The sequence below is a fragment of the Orcinus orca genome, chromosome 15 (genome assembly GCF_937001465.1).
Source record: "Orcinus orca chromosome 15, mOrcOrc1.1, whole genome shotgun sequence".
Taxonomy (NCBI): Eukaryota; Metazoa; Chordata; class Mammalia; order Artiodactyla; family Delphinidae; genus Orcinus; species Orcinus orca.
The window spans coordinates 13,489,505-13,505,696 of record NC_064573.1 but is presented as its reverse complement, the minus strand read 5'-3'; the positions used below and the strand labels follow the sequence as shown (position 1 = coordinate 13,505,696).

At 41.1% G+C, this 16,192-nt stretch overlaps 1 long non-coding RNA gene across 1 annotated transcript in view; it reads right to left on the bottom strand.

Moving 5' to 3' along the window:
* Nucleotides 1–451: 451 nt before the first annotated feature.
* Nucleotides 452–16,192, bottom strand: part of LOC125961256 (uncharacterized) — a 37,445-nt gene continuing 21,704 nt past the window's right edge. The window contains exons 2-3 of the long non-coding RNA XR_007471706.1: nucleotides 6,591–6,685; nucleotides 452–630 (exon numbers count right to left, since the gene is read on the bottom strand). This is a non-coding gene — a long non-coding RNA (uncharacterized LOC125961256). The remainder of the gene's footprint in view (nucleotides 631–6,590; nucleotides 6,686–16,192) is intronic.

Here is a 16,192-nt window from a genome sequence, read left to right as displayed (position 1 = left end):
TTTCTTATTAAAGTGGTCCCTAGGGCTTCCCTGGTGATGCAGTGGTTGAGAGTCCGCCTGCCGATGCAGGGGACAGGGGCTCGTGCCCCGGTCTAGGAAGATCCCACATGCCGCAGAGCGGCTGGGCCCGTGAGCCATGCCCGCTGAGCCTGCGTGTCCGGAGCCTGTGCTCCGCAACGGGAGAGGCCACAGCAGTGAGAGGCCCGCATACCGCAAAAAAAACAAAAAAAAAAAAAAGGGAAATTTAGACACAGACATGTACAGAAGATGATGTGAAGACACAGGGACACACCTTGATCTCAGACTTCTAGCCTCCAGAACTGTGAGACAATACATTTCTGTTGTTTAAGTCCCCCAGTTGGTGGCACTTTGTTTTGGCAGCCCTAATAAACTAATGCACCCTAGGACTCCACAGCCCATGGTGGAATATCCAAGTGTCATTTATTTCCTGAGTATTTACCTGCATTAGGTAAGCTAAAGAAGATAGCCCAGGGAATTCCCAAGAAGACAGCCCAGGGAATTCCCTGGCGGTCCGGTCCGGTGGTTAGGACTCCATGCTTCCACTGCCGGAGGCCCAGGTTCATTCCCTGGTCAGGGAACTAAGATCCTGCAAGCCTCCTCACAGTGCAGCTAAAAAAAAAAAAAAAGAAGATAACCCAGCAATTGTGCATTCACACTCCTGGGAGAAGAAGAATAGTCATGACAGCTACCATTTCTGAAGCATTTAACGCGTGTATCAGTAATGAGATCATGATCAATACAATAGTGTGTATAATCACTATACTAGATGCTTTGCAAACACTATCTTAGTTAATCCTCCCAGCACCCCAGTTGAGGCAGACGTTATTATCCTCAGTTCACAGTGGTGGAAATTGAGGCTCAGAGATGTTTAGGTAAGTTGCCCAGGATCCTGCTTCTCAAGGCTCGGCTGTGACCTGTTGGAGGTCCATTGTGCTCTTCTTCCACGGGGCACATGCCCCTTCTTTTGTTCCAGCGTCCACCCCAGCGCACGGAGCTTTGACCATCCTGCCTAGTCCTGTGGTCACTCATGGTGGTGCCATTTCTCTCTCTGGTGGTTTGAGGATGAGCGTGTGATGAAATTCTGGACAGTGAGACACAGAGGAAGTCGGCTGGAAGGCTTGTAGAAAAGGGTTCTTACTATGGAGAAGTTGCACCAAGAAGAAGCAGTTCATTCTCTCCTGCTGGATGTTACTGATCTGTATATGATGTCAGGATGGGGGCAACCATCTTGTAACAATGAGGGGAGGTCCCTGAGGAGAATACCCTAGAGGTAGAAGGAGGGTAAAGGGCCAGGTGATGACTTCACTTCATATTTCTCATTTTCTGAGGTCATAAATCCACTTACCGCTCAACCCGTTTTGTGTTGTTTTCTGCTACTGATAGCCAAAATCATACCAATATGCCACTTCTACACATATGCTTTGATTTTCCACAGTTCTTATATCGTATTATTAGAACTAATAACTTTACATTGACTGCCATGGAGTTTCAAAGGCCCAACAGAGAGAAATGGCATTCTTTTCTTATTGAGGTAAGCTATACATAACATAAAATTTCCCATTTTAACCATTTTCAAGTGTACAGTTCTGTGGCATTAAGTGCATTCACCTTGTTGTGCACTCATGACCAGCACCCACCTCCAGAAATTTTTCATCATCCCACACTGAGACTCTGCACTCGTTAAACAATAATTTCCCATTCTTCCACCTCCCAGCACCTGGCAACCACCATCCTACGTTCTGTTTCTATGAATTTGCCTTCGGGTACCTCATGTAAATGGAATCATACAGTATGATCCCTTTGTAACTGGCTTATTTCACTTCACATAATGTCCTTAAGGTTCATCCATGTTGTAGCCTATATCAGAATTTGCTTCCTTTTTAAGGCCAAATAATATACCATTGCATGTATAGACCACATTTAATTTATCCATTCATCAAATAGACATTTGAGTTGCTTGTACCTTTTGGCTATTGTGAATAATGCTGTTATGAACATAAGTGCACAAATATCTGAGTCCTTGCTTTCAATTCTGCTGAGTACATACCCAGAAATGGCATTGCTGATCGCTGGATCATATGGTAGTTCTTTTGTTTTGTTTTAGGAACTGCCATACAGTTTTCCACAGCAGCTGCACTATTTTCCATTTGAACCAACAGTACGCAAGGGCTTCAATTTCTCCGTATCGTTGCCAACATTTGTTTCTGGTTGTTTGTTTTTACTGCCAGTCTAATGGGTGTGAAGTGATGTCTCATTGTAATTTTGATTTGCATTTCTCTAATAATCAGTGATGTTAAGCATCTTGTCATCTGCTTATTGATCATTTGTAGATCTTCTTCGGAGAAATGTCTATTCAAGTCTTTTGCCCATTTTTAAATTAGGTTGTTTGGTTTTTGTTTGAGTTTTAGGCATTTTTATATATTCTAGATTTTAATCCCTTATTAAATATGTGATTTGCAAATATTTTCTCCCATTCTGTGGGATGCCCTTCCACTCCACTGATAGTGCCCTTTGATACACAAGAGAGAAATAGCATTTCTTTTGGCAATTTCTCTAAATAATATGGAGAGCCTATCTGTTCTTCAAAATACCCCAAAATCTATCCCTGAATTAAGTCAGACCAGCAGAGCTAGACACCTATTTGATTCATATTGTCCCCTATTATTCATCCATTCACCCACTCAGCCTTATGCAGTACTGAGCTCCTCTCACTTGATATACCTTGAATTGTGTGCTGATACTGTGTGAGGTACATTAAAAGAACTGGCCCTGTGATAGGTGTTGCTGGGTTCTTGGTATGGATGTTGCCAGTAGTGTAAAGACTTTTGTACCGTGTCCCAGTTAGGAAGACCCGTGAGACAGATTTCCCTGTGGTCTCCTATCAGGGATATTTGTGTTTCTTCCTGAGCCACTGACCATGAATACAACCTATCATCCTCCCCTCCTCACAGTGGCTGCTAGAAAGTCTTCAAACCCCACTCATGTGCAACTTCTAGCAGGCAAATTGGACTGCTAGAAGTCCATCTTGACTTTAATGTAATAAACTCAGTCCAGCTCCGTCTTAACTTCCTAATTTTATTTTTCCTTTGCCTCAGTAAAAAGCTACTTATCTTCCTCCATTTTAGTCATCATTTATGCTGCCTTAAATTCTTTTTAAAACAAAAATAACATAAATGAATAATCAAACACTGTCACTCACTATCAGTACATGCTATATAATTTGTAGATATATGTATACGTATAGCTGATTCACTTTGCTGTACAGCAGAGACTAACACAACATTGTAAACCAACTATGCTCCAATTAAAAAAAAAATGAAAATGTGGGTCCCCTGCCCCAAAGTTATTAAAAATTTCAAGATGGTGACAGCAGAGCATTAAGCCAAGCATAGGACCCTTCAGAGTGTGGGGCCCCGTGTGACTGTGCAGGTCACACGTCCCTGAAGCCAGCCCAGCCAACTACCGTAATTCTCAAAAAACATGGGAAATAGACACCATTTATTCTACCATTTAGTAATGACATTATGTTCGCTTATCTCTTAAAGTTTGTTCAAGAACCACTTAAGACCCAATTTGCATTGTGTACGCTGTTGCGTTGGAGAATGCAGAGGCAGAGAGGTGGGAAAATCAAAGATGTCTTTGGAGATTATATTTAACTAAAACTAATTATTCTATGAAATTATTCTCGGTTAGCTTCTCGGTTCACCGATCTCTGGTTCATATTTGCATTTCCCCACAGATGGATGCCGTCATACAATAGGATCTCCAGCGTTTGCTGGCTGGCTGGCTGGCTGATGGTCGGATGCAGATAGGCTGCATTTAGGAAACAGAAGAGGAGGTTAGGAAAGCACTTTGGGTTTTGATTTGAGGATGTATAGAGTAGGAGACTTGGTTTGGTAGGAAATGAAAAGCAGGATGGTTTTTGAGAAAGACTGTGACACGGTAACGCTGATCTGGCTCCAATGTAGAGGATGATGAATTGAAGGGCAGAGATAATGGAGGCAAGAAGCTCAGCTAGAGAGCCCTTACCCAGGGCCCCCCGAAGGTGATTAGGACCTGAATTGGACTGGGAGCAGTGAGAGTGTGATCATCATAACAACGGTACCTACTTCTTTACAGCTATCATGCCTTTTCACCCCACTGTTTCATTTGCTTCTCCAATAATCTTGCTAGGAACCTTTTATCACATTTTATAGAATTGCAAATTGATTCTCAGAAGGTGTGAATGATTTCCCCAGGTCAGCATAATTAAAGACCAGGTTAGCATTATCCCTCAAGGCAACGCTTTTCCTTGTCCACCGGTGGAGTTCCACCTGACTACACAGTAGAATCTCGGGATAAACGTTTAAACAATAAGCTGTCTAGGCTCCACCCCAGATATTCTGATATAATTGGCCTTGAGTGAGGCCCAAGGGAGTTTTTGAAAGCTCTCCAGGGATTCTAATTTGCAGCCAGGTTGAGAATCTCTCAGCACTATCAGGACCACTTAGGGTAGGGGGGTCTGGCTGAAAATGAGAGACAAGGGGAGATAAAATGGATGAGACTTGATGACTAATTGCAGAAAGATACCAATGGGATGACAAGGTTTTTAGCCTAAGGACTAAACTTCTCAGTAACCTCATCTACACTGCCCAGGATGGATACACTACACCTAGAACAGCTGCATTCAGGGTGAGAATTAAAGGAAAATGGCTGCTTTGGAGGTGATCTAAAACAGTCATCTACAGAGGGTAACAAGGAAGCATATGACACGTGTATATGGCGAGAGGGGTAGCAATGTGGATGATGCTTCCTCTGAATTGTCCCACAGGCTTCCAATCAGTGGCACTAAATTGTGTCCCTAGAGACATCCCACTAGAAAGTTTCCATCTTGGATTCTCACAATTCTGCCCAGATGAGTGGTCCAGGGAAAACCACCTGGATGGTGTCAACAGTAGCAGTGTCATCCCTTAGATTTAAGGCAGTCAGTAAAGGAGGATGGCTGGAGAGGAAGATGGACTTAGGAGTCAAAAACATTTGAGAGGCCGGTAATGTATCCAGGTGGAAAAGATCAGCAGGCAATTGGAGATGTGAGACAATCACTAAGGGTTGGTCTGGATTAGATTTTAAAGCAACCCAGGTAGAAATTGGTGTGAATGAGATCACCAAGGAACTCCATAAAGAAAGAGAAGAGGTCCAAGGACCAACCCGTGAAGAATGGCTGTCTTTAGGGGTTTGGGTGAGAAAGAGGAAGCACACAGGTGCTTTCTTTGTAGTGCTAGCCCACCTTTCCTGATTCATCTCCCACCAGTTTCTGACGTGCATCACAGAGGCAGATCACTGACACTGCCCTCTTTCCTGAACATGACTTTCACTTTTCCATCTCCTTGTTCTTTCTCCTGAAATGTTATTTCTCTTCTCCATATGCATATACATGCCCAGTTCTCTGCAAGACCCATCTCAAATGCCACACACCTCCATCGGAGGCTTTCACTGTTCTCCCACGGGGGTGTGACCGCTCCTTTCTTTAGCCTTCATTGTACCTCTTTGCGAAGCTCTAATGCACTGTTATAGTACGGACTGCTGTAACAAATTATACCCAAATTTAGCAGCTTAAAAAACTATCTATTATTGCTCCTAGTTTCTGGGGATCAGGAATCCAGGAGCAGCTAAGTTAGGTGGTTCTGGCCCAGGATCCCTCATGTGGTTGCAAGGTGTCAGTTGGGGCTGAGATGGGCCAAGATAGTGCCCTCAAAATATTATCTCTAACACAGATAAGGCAGGAGATCCTGAGTGCATCAAAAAGGGTGGTGTGTCCCCATAAGTAGATGGAGAAGAAACAGGAACCCCACCCTGGGTGGAAGACCTGACATATTATCAGCCAGACTTCTGGCTCTCTTCCCTGGGTCCCAACTACACCCAACTGAAGACACAAAAGTTTTCGGCAGCTTCATAGATGGCTTTCTCTCCCACCTTCGTGGAGACTGGTCCTGCTCTACACTCTTCTACTCTCGAGGCCAGAGACGCTCAAAGCTGCCAGCCTTCTCCTCCTCACTCTTATTCTCCTGGCAAATGTGAAAGAAGGGAAGGATGTAATAAAGCCTCTACTCAGAGAAGCCATTCCTGTCTTTGTTTTACACCCTTCCTAACTAGTCATGGGATGAAACTAGCTTCTACCAAGCCAAATCAAAGAACCCTGATGCAAATTCTGGAACTCAGACCCAACTCAAGCTCTTTGAGGTCATGGATCTCACGGATCACACCTCTACACCTACCTCACAGTGGATCCTCCATGAATGTTTAAAATTTTGATGTTTTTCTTTCTCTTTTTTTAAAAATTAGTTAATTTACAATATTGTGTTAGTTTCAGGTGTATAGCAAAGTGATTCAGTTACACACACATATATATATAGTCTTTGTTTTTTCGATTCTTTTCCATTATAGTTTATTACAAGATATTGAATATACTTCCCTGTGCTATACAGTAAATCCTTTTTGTTTATACAGGTTTGAATTTTAATAAAGTAAAGAGAGGCTGAGCAGTGAAGTACTGAAGTTAGTAAGTGTAGCTGCCACTTCCAAATACTTACCAGTGCCGGTAAGGAGCGAGCCAGGACCACTTCGAAGGAATAGCGTCATCGAGAGAAGTCTCCAAGGCTGGGAGAGACCTAAATGTGTTTGTACACTGAGAAGGAAGAAGATACTGTAGAGTTAAAAAAGAAGTCTATTTATTTGACCCATATATTTACTTAAGGTTGACCTAAAAACTGAATTTGTTTAAAAATGTAAGTTCACAAGCATTCATGGGACACACACACGCACACATGCACACATATATATACATGTACGTGTATGTATGTATACATGCACACACAGTTAAATATGTGGTAAGAAAGAAGATAATTTCAATAAATTCCAGATAGCAAAAATTGTGTAGGTCCTAATCTCCTACAACGACAATTGAAAAAAGTAATAAAAGTTTAAACAAAAAACCCTTCATTATTTGACAACAAATACACTTCCTATTATGTTACCATAAAAATACAAACTGTTTAGAAAAAACAGAAATTAGAACCATACATATTAAAACTTAAGGTATTTAGCCAAAATTGTACCCAAAAACAAATTAAAAAGTTTAAAAAACTCTCACTGTTATTCAGGAAAGGTTGAAAAGAGAAAATATAACCATTTGAATTTGGAAGCTAGAGAAAGATCATATGATAACTAAAATGAAGCAAAGGAAGAAAATAAAAGAGGTAGATATCCCAAAATAATAACATTAGGGACTGGTCAACAAATTCAAGAGCTTTATATTTGAGGAAAAATAAGCATAATAGGCCATGTTTTACAAATTGAATGAAGAAACAAATAGAAATATTTAGAAATGATAAAGTAAGCAACAACTAACATGGAAGGAAATTTAAATAGATTAGCATAGACATGCATATGAAATTCTCATACCATGTTCAACTCTATGCTAAGAAATTTCAAAATCTGGCCATTTGCTGAAAAAATGTGAATTTCCAAAACTGAAACCAGAGATAATATAATGTACTAGAGCAATAACAATAATATAAACTGAAAAAACTATTAAAGAACTACTTCCCCCCAAAAGTTCCAGAACCAAATCATTTTACTAATAGATTCTTTCAAATTCTCAAGGAATGAAAATTCACATCCTCCATGATTTGTTCCAAAGCATGTAAAAAATGGAAATTACTCCACTTGTTTTGTAATCCTTCCCTTTGCTTTTTTTTACCCCATCTTTCACCATTTATTTATTTTATTGGTCTTTTACACTCAGTTAACCTCGTATTCTATCAAACGCTGCCTCACAAAAATGGTTTAAAAAATGTTTTTGCTTCTGAGGAGCTTTTAATAGGCCGTGAAACATGTTTATAGATAAGAAGTAAACAGGAAGATGCTTTTCTCATCCTTTCCAGAATCCAAACTTTCAATAATAAATATCTACAATGTGGGCGACACCTACCCTGCTTTTTAAGAAAGACAAATGGTTTGTGAATATTATGATGTCTTTTTTTATTTTAACTTTAATATGTAATTTGTTTGGCTTTGTTTAGTTTATTTAATGTCTTTCCTTTTTAAAATCTCTGCTGATACTCAAAAGGGAAGGCCAAAATCTTGACTTTCCAATTCTTCCACTTGCAATGACTTTATAACCATGAATGTTGTTCCTTACCAATTTTTTTCCTGAATACCAACTGCTTAATATTCTACATCAACCCTCAATAAACACGTCAGAGTTATGAGCAAGTGAAGAAAACTGCTTGACTCCAGGAAGAAGGTTGCCATCATGGTTGGCGCACTTGCTGGAAAACTGAACAATGTGGAAACCTCAGAAATAATTTCTAATTTGCAGAACTGTGCTCACCAATTTCAAGGGCAAAACTAGTGAGAGGAAAATTTTGCTACCATAGTTCTCTGTTGTGCCTCTTCCATGGGGGCTGTAAGAGGAGTATTTTCGCCAACCATCCATCCAGAAAGATTTGAATCCTTCCAAAAGGCAAGGGGCACAGATTTGCTGAAAGCATTCATAGTTAATTCAATGCAGCCAAAATCATTCATCTTTGAACTTTTCAGCACCTGGACCATGGATAGGTATTCCCTTCCCTCTGCCTCCTTTGAATTTTGTTCTTCCCATGGACCTAACTGCATTTATGTTAACACACACAAATGCACACACAACACACTTACACACGCTCTAGATGTTTGCTGGAAGGTACAGCTCAGTTTTTTTTTTCCTCGGGGCCTAAAACAGCAACTAGCACTTAGTTTACACTTAATAAACGTTACCTGAAACTAAAGCAAGTCAAATTGAATTGAATCTAGCTAAAATAGAAGTATGAAGAAAAAGCTATGGGAGCAACAGAGGAAAGCAGTTTCTAACCCCACCTGGGGGAATTAGAAAAAGTCAAAACAAAATGTGTCCTGAGGAGTTATACAAACCATGTGACAATGTAATTTAATTGTATGGAGCAAACATTTATTTAATTTTAATAATAACTGCTTACACATCTTTACACAGCACTTTAATCTCTGAAACCCTTCCAGACACTCAATAATTGAATTTTCTAGATCACATTCTTCAAAAATCATGCACATTGATTTAATGTTCCCAACAGAGTAGTCAAATGAAAATAGAAACAAATTGAAGACAGCACAAAGTTCGGGACTCCCCTTCACATTATTCGGACCACCCACTACACAAGAGGTGGAACCTAGAGGAGACAGCTGGCCCTGATTCTGTCTCTGAGAAATGGGAACCAGTCAAGCCAATGTGGACACCAACATCACCTTCTGTGCACAAGGGAGATCGTCTAAGAATTCCTCAGATCCTCTGGGCCATACGTGCAAAGTAACAGCATCAAAGCTCAACACTGGCTATTCTTCTCAGCACTGACTTCTATAGTCATTTCTTTCTTTCCTAGTAAACTAAATAACTCCCAAGATTTATATTAGGCTTTGAAGAACTCTCTGATCACATGCAGTGAAGTTTCTGCCCTGGAATATACCTGTGCTATGGTCTATGTATCTGTGAACAGATGTTTAATGGGACTTTCCGTGTTGAAATATATTGTGAGGACAGCCCAATGCTGAGAAAAATCAGAGCAAAATCCCTGTCGTCCATCTGCAGCTTAAGTAAGAAAGACTAGAAATAGGAAAGAATAATTGGAGAAAGTTACTAAGTGGCAGAGGGAGAGCTTCCTCCCACTCCAGGCTGGAAGTGTGTGGCCATTGAGAGACCCCTCACAGAGGCTGGGGAGGGGGGTCTTCAAGAAGATGGTGGGAAGGCAAGGAAAGGGGAAAGAAGGGAAAGAACCAGCCCTTCCTGACTGTGTCTCTTGAGCAGAGGTGAGGCCAGAGGTGGGGAAGGAAGAAGCTTTGGATTGAATGGGAGAATGAAGTTTTGATTTAGACTAGAGCAGACATTTTAACTCTTGAAAAATGAGTCACAGCTACCCAAGTGAGATGATTCTTATCACTGAAAGCCACCCAAAAGCCATGAGACTTGTCCGTGGTGCTGTCATAGATCAGGAAACAGAGCTGACAAAGCCGTGAGGGGAAAAATAACTAATGCCATGTCCTATTTGCATCCACTAAGATCATCCCATTCAGTAAACTGGTTACATTGCCCTAAAACATCACCTCACTTGTCCTAACGTGGCCAAAATAACTATGCTGCTACATGGTCGATTCTGTTTGCTGTTGTAATGATCCAGTTGGCTTAACCACACGGCGTTCCAGACAATTGTGCACACAGAACGTTGACTGAATGGCTGTGTGTAGATGCAGCTTTTGACTTGTTTCCCTTTTTTCTCATAATATAGCTCTCAATAAAACTAAATAATGAAATTTAGATCAAACTGTCATTAACTTGACATTACGACTTATCTGGATAATCAAAACCTGGCAGACATTCAGCATAATTGTTTTAAAACACTTTGGTTTTCCACTCAGAAACAGGCCAAGGGACTAACCTCCATGATTAATAGGGCAAAACTTAGCTGGAGAAACAAATTTCAGACGAGCCTTCAAATGTCCCGGGTTTAAACTACCTTTTTACATGGACAAGAGGCTTAAGTGGTATATTCCAGCCCCCAGGTGATTGTGGAAATGGCCTTTTGATTTTGAATCACTGAGACGTGAGACGCCCAGGGCTCATTCAACACCTGCGAAGAAACTGGAAGGGGTTTCTTTCACTATGAACTGCTTTCATTTTCACCTGTTGGAAGGGTCAGCAACCCTGACCAAAAAAAAGAACTAAACTGATCAGGAGATGGCTAAATAAATTAACTAATAAAATCTGAAATGCTTTGTAATCGTACCATAATGACAGAATGTACAGTAATAAAATGGCTCACAATTTGAATTTACAATCCCTACTTACTCCTTAAAGCCATAGCTTTTAGAGACAAGATTATCTATTCACAAGGCTTCTGCCCAACTCATGTAACAGGATTCTATTATGGGTAAACTGGAGATAAAATGAGAGTTTTAATATGATTATAGGTCAGTGGTTTCTGAATTATTAATGTATAAAAGACCCCAGAGGCATATGCTGAATATACAGTCCGTGAAAGACAAAATTAAATAAACAAAAAGCAATTTACAAGCTGGAAAACATTTTTTAGTTCTCACCGAGCGTTATAACACATGTCCTCTAGCATCCAACTTAACCTCTGAGCTGACACCACAGAAAAGAGGAGAGTGAATTAAGTTAGCTTCATAGGCCCAGAACCTGAAAGAAAATGGTTTGTGGGAAAGCATTTCAAAATTGATAACGTGAACCACAGGAGCAGACATGATTCCTGAGGGCATGGAAGCTTCTTGGAATGAGATTCATCCTAGTGATATATTACAAAATAATGAAGATGAGATATATTTATCTATGTGTTTATTTATATTTGCTGTACCCTGCCCACTTCCAGAAGGGATTTGTAGTGAATGAGAAAATTCTGGGGAGTAGGGGACATATTTTCAGTCTGGATCGGGCAGTATTTTGAACGTATCTGCAAGACTGTCATACTAGGTATGGTACCTATGAGAGATGTTACACGCAGCTTCCCCTTTTGCGGTTCAAGGATGACCTTGGCCATGGTAACTAACTTCCTTATTTTCTTGACTCTCGGTCCTGTAGTTGCACATTTACGCCAATTGACTTCTCACCCCGAGATGCCCATCTGAAAACATCAGTCCAGAGGAGAGAGATGGCTCTCCTTATCAGTGTCACTGCACACACACCTCTCCCTGTAACAGCCTAGAAGCATGAGAAACTCTGTCCGCACTTCTAGTTAATGGTTCAGAAACCAGAGACACAGTGCTGGTTGGGGGCAGGGGGATCAGGTTGCAAAACTTATCAGAAATGGTCCTTATAGACTCTCAGATTCTCTGATTCTCTGGCACCAACTGGGTGTCCAACAATTCAATTCCATTCTGACACTGCCCAGAGTTAGCTCAGATCTCACAGGTGTGAGGGTTCAGTCCCAGAAGACCCCCTTCACTTCAAAAGCAGGCGATGCCCAGGCTGCTCACGCTCCTTCTGCTTGGCTACAAATTCTGGGTTCCCATGCCCCCGCTTTCAGTTTTGATCATTTGCTAGAATGACTCACAGAACTCAGGAAAATGCTAATGTTACAGTTTATTATAAAGGATACAAATGAACAGCCAGATGAAGAGGGACACAGGACGAGGTCTGGAAGAATGCTGAGCACAGGAGCCTCTGTCCCCATGGAGCTGGGGTGCGCCACCCTCCTGGCACACTGGTGTGTTCACCAACTTGGAAGATCCCAGAACTCCCTCATTTTGAGTTCTTTTGAAGGTCTCATTACACAGGCACGATTGATTAAATCACTGGCCATTGGTGATTGGACACAAACTCAAGCCCCTCTCCGCTTCTCAGAGGTCAAGGGGTGGGGATGAAAGTTCCAACCTTTTAACCAAGACTCTCTCTTTCTGGCCAGCCCCCCGCATCCAGAAGCTATCAAGGGCCTCGCCCAAAGTCACCTCATTTGCAAAAACTCAGGCTGAATGGTTGAAAGGAATCCATTATGAATAAAAAAAGATGCTCCTATCACTCCTAAACTCAGGAAATTCTAAGAGTTTTAGGAGCTCTGTGCCAGGAATCTGGGACAAAAACCACATATTTATTTCTTATCATACCACACAGGCTCTGTAGCATTAAGCTTAAAAAGGCTCTTTGAGATCCTCTAATCCAAACCAGCTCTCCTACAGTAAGAAAGTGAGGCTCATTCCCGTCTTACCTCCATGAACCCTGCAGTGCATTCAGTGGTGATTTCAGTTTTGTTCATGAACAATGCCTATAAGCCGGTTATGAATGTTAGGTGCTGCAGGGGTAGAGACCACTACCGGGAGCCAATTCCTATCACGGGCTAACATTGAACAGCACTGTCCCTGCTCTACCGCATTCAATCCTGTTAACTCGCCTACAAAGAAGGACCCGTTCTGCAGATGAGGAACCTGAGGCTTCGACAAGTTAAGAAGGCCAAGGTCGCATGCTAGAAAGTTGTGGAAATGTCATTTGAACTCAGGTCTGTCTGACTCCAGGGTTCAGGTTCTTCACCACTCTGCCTCCCAGCCATCACGAGAGAGCAGGCTGCGGAACAGATCACAGGCTCAGGACTAAAATAGCCAGCAATGATCCCAAATAATGTAAGAGTCCAATACAATATAATATAATATATATAACATAACACATGTCTTAAAAATGATGTCCCTGATAGTGAGACCCTCGCAGTGATGGCTTTGGTTCCTCTGAGTGGCACTTTCAGTTATCGGAGACATTACAGATGCAACTACAAAAAAATTTTATGTAATCAAAACAAAATTTTTAAAAAGTAAAGTTTCACTCACAATAAAACCTCATTAATTCAGATGCCGCTAATTCATAAACAGTGTTATATTAATAGGAACCGAGCTGAATTTTACCTTTGTAGACACTTTCCTAATAAATCAAGAGATTAACCGTATTGTTGTATGAGATTTATATTCATTATTGGGTTCCAGAGCACTTTAATATTCTCAATTAAAATACTGCATTGCTATTTTGACTATTATCATCATTATTATTATTCTTAAGCCACACTTGCCAAACTTCATAGAAAGGCAAAATATAGTTTCTAGGGTATCTAATATAGAGTGTAGATATTAGAAATATTTATGCAGCAAATATTTGCTTATTTTCCAAAATCTGAATAATCAATTTAGCAAGTTTCTGTTGTTTAATGCATGTATACAGAAAAATCTATAATTTTCTGGTGTAGTCAACATAATACGTACAAAGAATGTGGTTCTGGTGGTTATTTCCTAGGTAATGCTATCATTCATAATAAAAACTGCAACTTCTAAGACTCTAATAGTATTGGGGTTTAAAAGTTATTTAACAATAAATTTCTAGGTGCACCCCAAGTGTTCTTTCAGGCTATAAAATGTGTTCAGTTGCTTCATAAGAACAAAACAAATAGTCTTCTTTATGGAGTATTTGTTAGACTAAAGGATTCTTTTTTCCTCACTTCAGGTTCATGTGAGATGTGAATCTCTATGTCTACTTTTAGCCAATGAGCCACATGGACCTCAATGGTCCCACTGGAAGAGTCGGGCCTCTAAAGACTTGAGATGAATATAAACACACTTTAAGTCCCCTATGTGGGCTCTCCTATCCACCCGCCCCCCCCCCCCCCGCCACCTCCAATTCTGTGAGTCTTACACTGGCTTTTAACAGTGTTCAAAAATTGCCAACAGTTGTGATTGAAATGAAGTTGGACGCTATAGCAGACCCTGCTAAAATGGAGGGCAGGTTTTATAAAAATAGAAATAAAATTTAATAACAGTGGTTTAGCAATGAAAGAAGGGAATAAATAACAAATTTCTGTGGGAAGGCTGCTCCCAGGACACAGAGGAGGTGAGTACAGTGGGCGAACCCACCCTGACTGATGCCACAGAAGCTCACCTGTGAGGGCTGATGCCGTCCTTCCTTTAGTTGTCTCAGGACCTAATTACAGAAAAATCTCATGAATTCAGGTTCAGCAAATCTGGAATTTGAGATACTTCATGAAACCATAAAATGCTAAAGGTGAGGGATCTGAGTATGTTATCCAATCTCCTCAATTCACAGACGGTACAAATGAGAAAACAGGACAAAAGATGTTAAGTGACTCGTCCAAGGTCATACAGGAGGTTCCTGGAGAGAACCTTCCTCTTCTTGCCACCATCCAAGATTATGTTCATGCTCACTGTTGAGGGTTAGATTGTGTCCCCCCAAAAGGTATGTTCAGGTCCTAATCCCTGGGATCTGTGAATGTGACCTTATCTGGAAATAAGGTTTTTGCAAATGCAATCAAGTTAAGATAAGGTCTCACTGGATTAGGGTGGGCCTTAGTCCAATGACTGGTATCATAAGAGGAGGGAAATTTAGGCACAGCACACAGAGAAGGGAAAGGGTGACAACAGAGGCAGATTGGAGTGATGCAGCCAAAGAACACACACCAAGGATTATGAGAAACTATCAGAAGCCGAAAGAGGCAAGGAAGGATCTTCCCCTAGAGCCTTCAGGGGGAGCACAGCACTGCCGACACTTTGATCTTGGATTTCTAGCTTCCAGAACTGTGAGATAATAAATTTCTGTTGTTAGAGCTGCTCAGTTTGTGATAATTTCTTACAATAGCGCTGGGAAACTAATACAATCACACGTATGTAAAACAACATCAAAGCCCACTCTATACTAAAATGGTTTACAGTGACATAAATCCCCAGTGAAGATTCACAACCAGCCACACATCACGAAAAGCATGTTTATTACGCATTTATTATTTTCTTAAGTGTCATACTTTACCTCATTTAATCCTCATGATAACACTATGATATATAATTTGCCCTATTTTAAAGATGAAGAAACAGAGGTTTGAAGAACTTTCAGGAATTTGAGCAGTGTCAATAAACTAGTAAACGCTGAAAGTTGGGAATCAAATCTGGACCTGGAAATGTGTACCTCGAAATCCATGCTCTTAGCACTACCTGGGACCGGCTGCATATGGCAGGTCAGCCTGTGCACTGAATGCACCGGAGTTGCGCAACATGGCAGCCCTGCTCTGGACAATGGGAATGTAGCCACTGCAAACAAATCATCTAAGAGAAATTGCCAGACATGGCAGAGGCTCATATGCCACTAGAACATCGGATAGTGATCTGACTACACTAGTTCACCTTCCTACCAAGCATTCCTTCATAACCACTCGGCCGCGTTCGTTCATTCTTTCTTACAATAAACGTACTGCGTGCCTTCATATACCAGCCACTCCCTTGAGGGCCTTCGTGGCCACTCAAAGAATAGAACACTAGCTTTGCCCTGACAGAACTTATAGGGAAGTTGTGGTTGAAGTTAAAAAGACTTTAGTTCTTGCCTGAAAAGGAGTCGAAAACTTCCCTGTGGTTTCTGGACTCTAGCCCTGTAGTGAATTTAGGATTATTTTCTCTAAGGAATAAAAGTGTAGCTCAAAAGACCAAGGGCAGTGACCACTAACTGGACCCTGTGAATTTCTTCTCATTCACCAAAAGGCTTGGTAATGAAAGCTCAGAAACAGGAGACTGAAACAGAAGAGCACATTTCCCAAGCATGTTCTTCACAGCTGGATTTTTCAGGCAAATGAGTGGTTTT